Source organism: Pinus tabuliformis, chromosome 2_1 (assembly GCF_031772625.1).
Source record: "Pinus tabuliformis cultivar Carrire ecotype Pingquan chromosome 2_1, CPIR1, whole genome shotgun sequence".
Taxonomy (NCBI): domain Eukaryota; kingdom Viridiplantae; phylum Streptophyta; class Pinopsida; order Pinales; family Pinaceae; genus Pinus; species Pinus tabuliformis.
The window spans coordinates 310,338,062-310,348,394 of record NC_142299.1 but is presented as its reverse complement, the minus strand read 5'-3'; the positions used below and the strand labels follow the sequence as shown (position 1 = coordinate 310,348,394).

The 10,333-nt window shown below is 35.6% G+C and overlaps 1 pseudogene; it reads left to right on the top strand.

The window, feature by feature from the left end:
• Positions 1-8,896: 8,896 nt before the first annotated feature.
• Positions 8,897-9,592, top strand: LOC149200089 (UDP-glycosyltransferase 86A1 pseudogene; annotated as a pseudogene).
• Positions 9,593-10,333: the final 741 nt, after the last annotated feature.

The following is a 10,333-nucleotide window of genomic DNA, read 5'->3' as shown; positions in this document are numbered from 1 at the left end:
GAAGGCCCTTCTCTCCAATATGTCCAAGCCTTTGATGCCACAACATGGTCTTCTCTCCAGAGACCACTAGATTCTCTACTCCATTTTCAGGAACCATAGAACTATTGCACCCATCAACAACAGTGCTACCTTGCAGCTTGTACAGAGTTCCAATCCGAACTCCCCGCATTAATATCAGTGCTCCTCGAACCATCTTGCAGGTATCTTTCTCGAACACCATCTTTACACCTGCATCATCCAACTTGCTTACAGAAATCAGATTTATGGCCAATGCAGGAATATGTAGAACACTCGGAAGTGTTCTAACCCTTCCACCTTGCAACTTCAACTTTACTTTTCCCCGACCAATGATTCTAGCCTTCCTATCATCTCCTAAGAAGACATCACCACCATCGTATTTCTCATACTCGCAAAACCACTCTCTATGGGGAGTGAAGTGAAAGGATGCACCTGAGTCAATCAACCATGCCTCGTGATCTACATGTGTACTTGAAGAAGCCAAGTACACATCCCCACCTTCATCTGAGGTGGTTTTCGCCTCTACAGAAGGAGCATCATCAGATCCCTTTCCTTTATCAGGAGCTTTAGATTTACAATCCCTTCTGAAGTGCCCTTCCTTTCCGCATTTCCAGCACACCACCTTTGTAGGTTTTCCTGGAGATTTAGATCTCCCTCTAGATTTAGATCTCCCACTCGATGACTTATTTTTGTTTCTGTTCTGGGACCGTCCTCGTACAGACAAGGCATCACCATTCTGGTTGTCCATATTTTTCCGTCTCATCTCCTCCGTCAGCAAGGCTGAGACTATTTCATCAAACTGCAAAGCAGTTGCATTGCTACCTATTGCAATAACCAGACTATCCCACGAATCTGGTAGAGAACAAAACAGACTGATGCACTTATCTTCATTTGAAATTTTAATATCAACAGATAATAACTGACTTACCACAGTATTAAACGCATTCAAATGCTCTATCACCGAGTCTCCATCTTTCATCCTCAGGTTATACAACTTTTTCCGCAGGAACAGTTTATTCACCAGAGACTTAGATTGGTACAAAGTCCCTAACTTGACCCACAAAGCCTTTGCCGTAGCTTCCCCTGATACATTCAGCAATACTGAATCCAAGACACACAATCGTATTGTGCTCTTTGCCTTCAGATCCAACTTCTTCCATTCTTTATCGGTCACTCCCGATGGTTTAGTACCCGGATCTACTGCGATCCACTGATCTTTATCCACCAACAGATCCTCCATCTTGAGTTTCCACAACTCAAAATTCTGACCATTGAACTTCTCAATCTCTATCTTTCCACTGCTCGCCATCTTCTTTCACCACCAGAATCGATCTCGCAGATCTCCCACTGAACAGGGTCTACCACAGGCCCGAGCGAAACCCCTCAGCAACAAAGGCGTCCCCTTGAAGCCAAAATAGCTCTGATATCAAATGTAGGTTTTAACACTGTACAGAAATTACCTGCATACGAATTCTTAAACAAAGAAAATAAACAATGCGAGAGCATAACCCATAAAACACATATGCATAGAGATTTTTCCCTGGATCCCAAAACCGGGACTACCAGCTTGATTTTTCATTATGTTCCTTTCAATGTTACAATACATATTTATACATGTCGAAGCATCCAATACCATGGACCGAAAACCATCGCGTCCAATACCATGGACCAAAAACCATCGCGTCCAAAAACATGTGCAAAAATCATGCACAAAACCATAGGTGGGTCCGCCCAACCTAACATATGGTCCAAAACCAAAATTTTCCGGGGCGCTGCCCCGGACCCCATAAAGTGGGGTTACGGGTGCCCTTCAAACCCCCTATTAACTACGTGGAAAGAATATAACACAACCCAACATTTTCCACACTCTGCACGTTGCTCAAAATTTCAAAAGGCCACTGATTACGCTATCATTCGCTTTGCAGTTGAGACTGGTGTAGATGTTGATATTGGTGTTTGGATCCAGACTCAACGATGAAGAGTGTATGATTAATTATTAAACATTTAGAGTGTCGGTGCTGTACAGTTTTCATTCATATCAAAATCATCTCCCTGTTCATTAAAGGGAATCTTTAAAAATTTGACATATTTTTAAAGTGCATTAATCTCATTTCTAATTAGAAATTTTAATTTTGTATTAGAATTAAATTATTATTCTATATATTAAAGAATTTTCTAATCAATTTTCAAATAACAAATAACATGTAACATAGATTCTGGATACTTCCACTGATTGCAATTCAGATGATGCTACATAGTTTGACTGATTGCATACATAACCTACTTAATTTGTGATTGTAAAAATGTTTCTAGTCGATTAGGCGTAGGGATTTATTATCAATGGGATGGGCACTCGCCACTAATAATTGGTTGTTAAAGAATTGAATTTTGAAGTTTCGTGTTTGAAACTTAAAAGTTTGAACAATTGAGTGAACAAAATTCTCCCTAACCATAAAGAGAGGTCGAAAGTCGCTAATTTGAGTCCCTATCAATCTAATATTTGCTAAATAAATTGAGTGAACAAAATTCTCCCTCAACCTTAAAAAGAAAGTTTGAAAGTAGTGAATTTCGCTGATGGTAAATCTGAACGTCTTTGTAATTTTATTTTTCCATGTGAAGAAAATCCATTAAATTCATTAGATTTCACCTATATTCATCAGACTTCACTTACCATGGAGCCTCAATATCCACATTACTTAAAATTAAATAAGGGGACTCTCAATTACTTACTCTCATGTTGAGCTATACAACTACTAAGTCTAAGAAGTATTATTATGACTATTAAGTTGAATCACTAGTCCACAAAGAAGAATATGCACATAGGAAACAAGCATTGCACCTAAACCCCTAAATGTAATTCGAACTATACCTGAAACACTAGACAAAATACTAACTACTCCTAATGCAAATATTAATAACGGACCACAACCCCCAACACTTTGTCCTAAAGCCATCGAGGTACCACCTATCATCATAATATGAGATGTGCGGGTATTTTAGAGCATTCTCACTTTGTTTAGCTATTTTTTAGCGATGAGGTGGGAAATCATGAATAAGATGGTCATGTTCCTAGCATGTAATGCACGGATTCGATAAATTAGGGCACCTCATCTTTATTTGTCGAGCACATGAAGGGGAATGTTCTATTTCAAATTGACCTACACACACCCTCAAATTAGTACAAAATGAATTACTTCAACCATCTCGAATAAGGGAAGAAAGTCCTACCATGCCCAGAGGACTTAGCATCATATGCTCAAGTAAAGTTTACATAGGTTACAGATTGTAGAATAGGTTCAAAACTATGAGATAAGGGTAATATTAGGGTAACATGAACTTTCATAGATTGGGTTGATTTCTAGATAAAGAAAAATGAGATCCATACTCATTCAATAAAGTTTTTTAGGACATCAAAATTCTTCCAAAATGAGGACGTACGATCTAGATTGCATGATTATATAAATTTTCATCTTTGTCTATGCATTTATAGTAGAAATATTGTAGGAATCAACTTGTAGGAGCAATTTTATCAATAGGTCTCAGTTTGGAGAATTGGAGTCTAAAAACTTCTAAAAACATTATAAGGCCTTAAATGAAATTTTTGGGAGGTAAAACTTTCTCACTTAAACATGGAACCTTATGAAATTTTTCTACAAATAAACACTTTTCAACCATAAAAAAATCATCAAGGAAAGAAATAAAGAACAATGATAAAATGAAGATTTTGTTAAAATAGAACGATAGTAAAAGAAAAAATTATAACTTTTTAATAAATGTATTTGAACAATAAGCCTAAATGTATGCATTACTAATATACATTGATTATTAGTCATAATTTTCAAATTATAAGAAATTTTTATAATATTCATCCATTAATCTCATAACTAAATTCATCCCTTCCACCCATGCCTAATTTAGTTATTACAAAGGTGTTTAGTTTTGGTGAAAATGTATTATTATAAATTATCATATTATAAAAATACGATTTTCGTGAAAACAAAGTGGTGTGTGATTTTGATAAAATAAAAGCTTATATTACATTGCTACATAGATTTTTGATACAAGTGATTTGTTTTTAACAACAACATTGAAACTCGTTTCTTGTGTCAAAATAAGTTAAAATAATTCATACATAATGATTTTAGATTCATCTCAAAAGAAAATCACCTTAATGAGATTTTTATTAATGTTCAATTTGTTAATTTATGAGAATGAGTGTCTTAGTTTTATTAGCCTCAAGGGTTAGCTCAGTTGGTCAAAATCAGTGCCTTGTCGTTCGGGAGGTCACAGGGTCCATTCTCCCCAAAGCCCTTGGGGTTAGGCCTAGCTAGTGGACCGTGGGGCTAGATTCCCTTTGGGGTCGATCAACCCAGCCATATTTTTCCATGGACGTAACCGCCACCTGTTGACCAGGGTTTCAGTGAACAATAGCAAAAAAAAAAGAGTGTCTTAGTTTTATTACTATAATAAATAACTATTGTAACTATTTTCTCCGTGTTAGTTACTCTTTTTGTAATAAACCTTTTGTATCATAATGGCATAGCATCAAGATGAGATATGAGAGGAATTTGACAAGGTATTAATTTAATCACTGATGCAACCATATAAATTAAATGATTCGTAATTTTTTATTGGCATCACAACCTTTATCTCATGAGATTTTTAACTTGTAAATAAGTTTTATAACAATACCATAGATTACTAATACCACATGTCCAAAAAATCATAACTCATGTTCATAGATATTATTTTTAATTAGCCAATATAATTAAAAGAGAAAAAAAGACTTATTTACTGTTAAAAATTTCAACCTTTGATTTGTGACTACTAAAAATATTCTAAAATATTTCATAGAAGTTGAATTCCTACCATTCACCTAACAATTATTGATAATTAAATCAAAATTCTAAAAATGGTACATAAATATTTCATAATTATTCAATTTAAAAATATATTTAAAAAATTTAAATTTATTATTAATATATAAATAGATTTAATATTTCAATATTTTATTCTTAAATAATTTCAAATTAAAAATAAAAATAAACATAAAATAAATAAATATTTTTTCTATTATTTTAAATTTAATAAAAAAATATGGAATCGTTCAATAATATTTATTCCCCATATTCATATTATTATACTATTATATTTTTATAAAAAACACTGAATATGAAAATTTTTATTTATTATAATCTTGTAATATTCTCCTTTACCTTTATAGATAATATCATATTATAATTCCATTTAAAAAAATCCAAATTCAATAATCTTTAAATTACTATAATATTATAATATTCCATTTTATTATAATATTATTATATTCCTCCTTTAAACCACCATCATTTTATATATTTTCCTATATTCATATAATTGTATCACATTATCATGATTTTATGAAAAAATAAGAATTCATGAAATATTCAAATTACTACAATTTTATAATAATCTTTTTTATTTATATAATTATATTATGCTCACAAGGCATGGAATAGATAGTGATCGGGTGTATTGTTAAGTCACTCTATGATGTGAAGGTCACTAGTTTGAAACTCCGTGGGCAAAATATCAACCATGTTAAGGGCGGGTTTTGCCTAGGCCGAATACGATCCATGGGTGATTTTGAAGACTTAGATGCCCCTAGGCCGTGACTTCTCAAGCCACAAGTCAAGCTTGATGTAATATGCAAAGAATTTGGAGAAGACAAACAAAAATATATATAATAACATTATAAATTTTTTTAATCAATACTTTCTATTATAAAAAACATTAGAATTACATTGTTGTAACAACTCATTATCCTAGGACTTTTTTGTTCCTCATTGACACTATCATGGCTTTAACAAACCAGAAAGAAACACCCCACTTGGGGATGGTTTTCAGAACGAATTTTCTTTCCTATCTTTCTCACAACCTTGGTCCACCCAACATGAGGTGGGTCAACCAAGTAATTTGTAGATTATTGTTGAGCATTGGAGTCTCCTTATCGGTGTCAGAAGATGTTGATTCATGAGCACACTTCGAAATACCCAAAGATACTTCTCTATTTATCAATTGCTTCTTTGCAGGGGTTACTGGGATCCCTGTTGAGTCCTCATGAGTTTGATGAATAATAACAATTTGATCCTAATCTTTTGAAATCATAACATCATCAGCACCCTCATCCTCTTGGTTAGAAATAGAAAAATTTTCTCCCTCCATAGCGTGTGGGACACAAAGTTTCCAAATTTTAGATTTGGAAGTTCTATTGAGATGTTTCTTGTTGGGATTTGACTAGGGGTAGGAAACGCGACACCAAAATGTAGCGTTCTCGTAATCAAAAGATTGAGTCCAATGATAACAACCAAATTTTTAATTTATTCATTCTGGAAACCCTTTTATAATGCCAATTTACACACAAATTCTATTGTAAGCGTACAAGGAAATCTATCCTCGAGAGGGATCTGTAGCAATAAAACAACCCGAGTTTTTAATATCCTAAAAACATAAAAAGTGGTATAGGTGGGCAAGCAGATTGGGAAGTTGAACCTAGATTGGGAGCTTGGTAATAATTTTTGTAGAGGCGTTGAAATATGAAAACCAGGGGGTTATAAACAAACTTGATTTACCCCAGAACCAAGGCCCACCAGTTAGGTCCTTCTAGTAGTCTTCTAGTTCAATGAAAAGCACTATAAAAAACCTTTTGAGTAGAAGATGACCTTGCATTTCTTGGTCCAGGATGAATGAGTCCACTTATATATATCCTCAGTATTCCGCCATAAGCCATTGAAGTGGAAAATGCGGCCTCACTCAACGTAGAGTTGAAGGAAGTCCTCCAATTCTACGTGTGAAATTTCCACAGAGGTTATGCCCTCCACTTTATCCACTTGGAACACCCTAGGAGCAGCCTAAGACTCATGAAAGTTGGGGCCTATTTTGAGGGCATCCTTGAAGGACATATATTTTGGTGTCAAATATTCTCCCCTACCCCTAGTTCCACCATTCAAGTAACCAATAAAAGTGATAGAGGCATCCTTCATAATGTCATAGTCTCTGAAATCCAAATCAATCTTATGTTGCCTTCCTTTGAAGAGGAGCCTCAATGAACTTACTAGAATTCATGTCTAACTCTTGTATTTTGGTTGCGAGAATGAATACAACGTCATCCTCATTGACCATGATGAAGAGGGACTCTCCAAACAGAGACCTTACAAATATTGGGAATCTTTGGGGATCAATTTCCCCAATTCCTTCCTCGGTTAGCCGGTGTCTTTTGTTAAAAACCTTGCATAATTTATATTTTATGCCACTTTCCAGGTGGGATTCACGTTCAAGCTTTTAAACTAACATTTTGTGATCAACCGACCCTTCAATGGCCATTCCAAGCCATCGCTTGACTCCTGCATAAACATCACCACAACATATATACCCATTAACATTTGAGCGAAAGCCCACATAGACACCACCACTAGGATGAAAAACCCCCAAGCCCTTGGGCTCTCGACCACCAACATCAACTATGATTGTGAAAATGGGATCCCTAGGTGATCCCCTGTCAAACTCCTTCACATGCGCACTACAACTTTTTCACTGCCACCTATACCTCCCAGTGGTTGTTGCCATTGTTTGTTCCCATCTCCATTTTGTGCCTATTCGTTGATCTCTGAAATACTATTTCTTCATGCTTATTCGTTGATCTCTGAAATACTCTTTCTTCGGGAAAAATACCCTGTAATATTATAATATTATTAGAAAGAACAATTTATAAAATATTTATATTATTTCCATTTACACTATTTTCTTATATTTAGGCCGATAGGCCTTCCTATGCATCAACTTCTTTGTCAACACTTTCACCCTGCTCCATTGGATCAAGTGAGACACTTTCAACCATTGATTTGAAGTGTGATTGTTTTTTCGAGCCTGACAAGATATTTTTACTGCTTTTTCCTAGTACTCTTGAAGATATTTTTACTGCTTTTTCAGTTTCTTTGGTGTGCCAGTTGTTGTTGCTGTTCTTCTTTCCTGGCTTTTGGCAACCACTATTCTTCTTCCCTGGCTTGATTCTTGCCAATACTTTCTTCCTTAAACTGGTATGGATACCCATACTTCTAATTGGGTTCACTCTTCGCTTGATACCCTGAAATGCTATAATGTGTTCTGCTCGCTGGTGTGGTTTGTTCTGGGCGCAGTTTTGCATTTATGTTGAGCTCACTATATTCCGCCGAGACCCATCTAACTTAACAGAATTTTGTTGTTGTTCTAGGGGTTCTACACTGGCCCCTCAACCTATGTCAGCTTCCATCTTCTCCTACGATAGAAATCTCGGCTCGATTTGCAGGCCATTACCCGACAGGTGCTTATTTTCCTTCAAATTGTCGTAAACACGTGTTTTTGTTCTCTAGATAAGAGTTGTTAAATATATATATTTTTTTCTCTATTTCTTTCTACAAATGGTAACTGAATTCATGTTTTTGGACTGCAGGGGTATTGTTTCACCTACACGCGGGTTCTGGCAGTCAGAAGGCTCAGGATTTCACCAAAAGTTTTGGCTGTTCGGCTCTCGGGTTGATTCCAACACAATATATCGATTCTTACCAATAGTTTCTTCCTTGAACTCGTATGGATACCCATAATTCTAATTGGGTTCGCTCTTCGCTGGATACCCTGAAATTCTCTAATGGGTTCTGCTCGCTGTTGTGGTTTGTTTTGGGCACAGTTTGTTCTTGGCAATTATTTTGACGATCTCGAAAGAAAGGAAGTGAATTTGAACCCTCCGGTACTGCATGTTGATCCGTTGCTTCCCTCTGGTTTTTTGAACAATGAACATTCCAAGGACATGAGAGTTGGAACGAGCATTTGGATAGAATGTGACTGTTCTGAGTGGCTGGATGCAAAGCCTAGTCGTTCGGTTCTATACGTTTCCTTTGGGAGTATGGTTCATGTGACTAAAGCTCAGCTGGAGGAAATAGCGATGGGTTTGAAGGACAGCGGGCAGTTGTTCCTCTGGGCTCTTCGTCCGGACATAGTCTCTTCAACAGTCTCAGACAGCTTACCCCACGGTTTTCTGGATGAAATAAAAGGGCAGGGGCTCGTTGTTCCATGGTGCAATCAGCTGCAAGTGTTATCCCATCCGTCCATTGCGGGATTCGTTACTCATTGCGGATGGAACTCAATGCTTGAAAGCATAGCTGGTGGAGTTCCCATGGTAGGGCTTCCATTTTGGGTGGATCAATTCACCAATAGCAAGCTCATGGTCGATGAATGGAAAATTGGATACAGATTGAGCGGTGGGAAAGGACTGATACTAAAGAAAGAGATATCCAGAACTATCAGAAAATTGTTCAGTGACGAAGGGACGGAGGTAAAGAAAAATGTCGAGGCTCTAAGAGACAGTGCGAGGACTGCGGTGCGAAGAGGAGGATCTTCGGATATAAACATTGAGAGCTTCCTAGAAGGTTTGAAGGGGAACCGTATCCGTAAATAACTGCATGATAGTGAACCATCTCACACATGTTTATCACTCGTATGACGCATGATGTTTGAGCTGAGTTTATAAATGTTTTAGTTGAATTTATACAAAAATTCTTTGTATAAATTGGAAGTTATTTAAATTCGGAAGGGAAAAAAATTGAAATTGAGCGCTATTTGATCCTGTCTTTATGTCTGGTTTCAAAAAAATAAAACGACTTTAATTTAATTTCGTGGTATTCTAATATGTGCTTCGTTCCCTTTCAATCTAAGTAGAGGTTGATTTAATCGATTACGCTGAATTTTACCCTGAATTTTACCAGTGAATCATTATAACTATTTTAGTTTATCATAAGCGTAAAGTTCTATATAATTTTTGTTTTTTATTTTTTTAATAATGATGGCAGTTATTCACATCATTAAAATAAATAAATAAATGGATATTTATTTATTTTACCATTTTAGTTTTGTATTTACAAAATTTAATATAAGTGTTTTAAAGAAGTATATTTTGTTAGGAGTTAAAAAGTTAAATAAAGACGTTAAGAGAAAATGTTTTCCCAAAAACTCTGTGGGTTCCCTTAACCCTTGGATTTAGCAACCATTACTCCTCCATTGAGGTTTAACCAAAAAGGACATCAAAAAATATATGGAAATTGTTTAATTATGTAGCCATTGACAATTACTTGCATTGATGCTTGCTCGGAATTCTAACCAAACAATGTTCATATATATAATTCTAAGACATATGGATCGCCATAGAACATAAGAGAACTAAACATAGCAAATACAAAAGTGAGTGACCAAGTGACATAATAGACTATTAGTCTAATATTATGACTTGAAAATGAGCATTGGAGTTGCC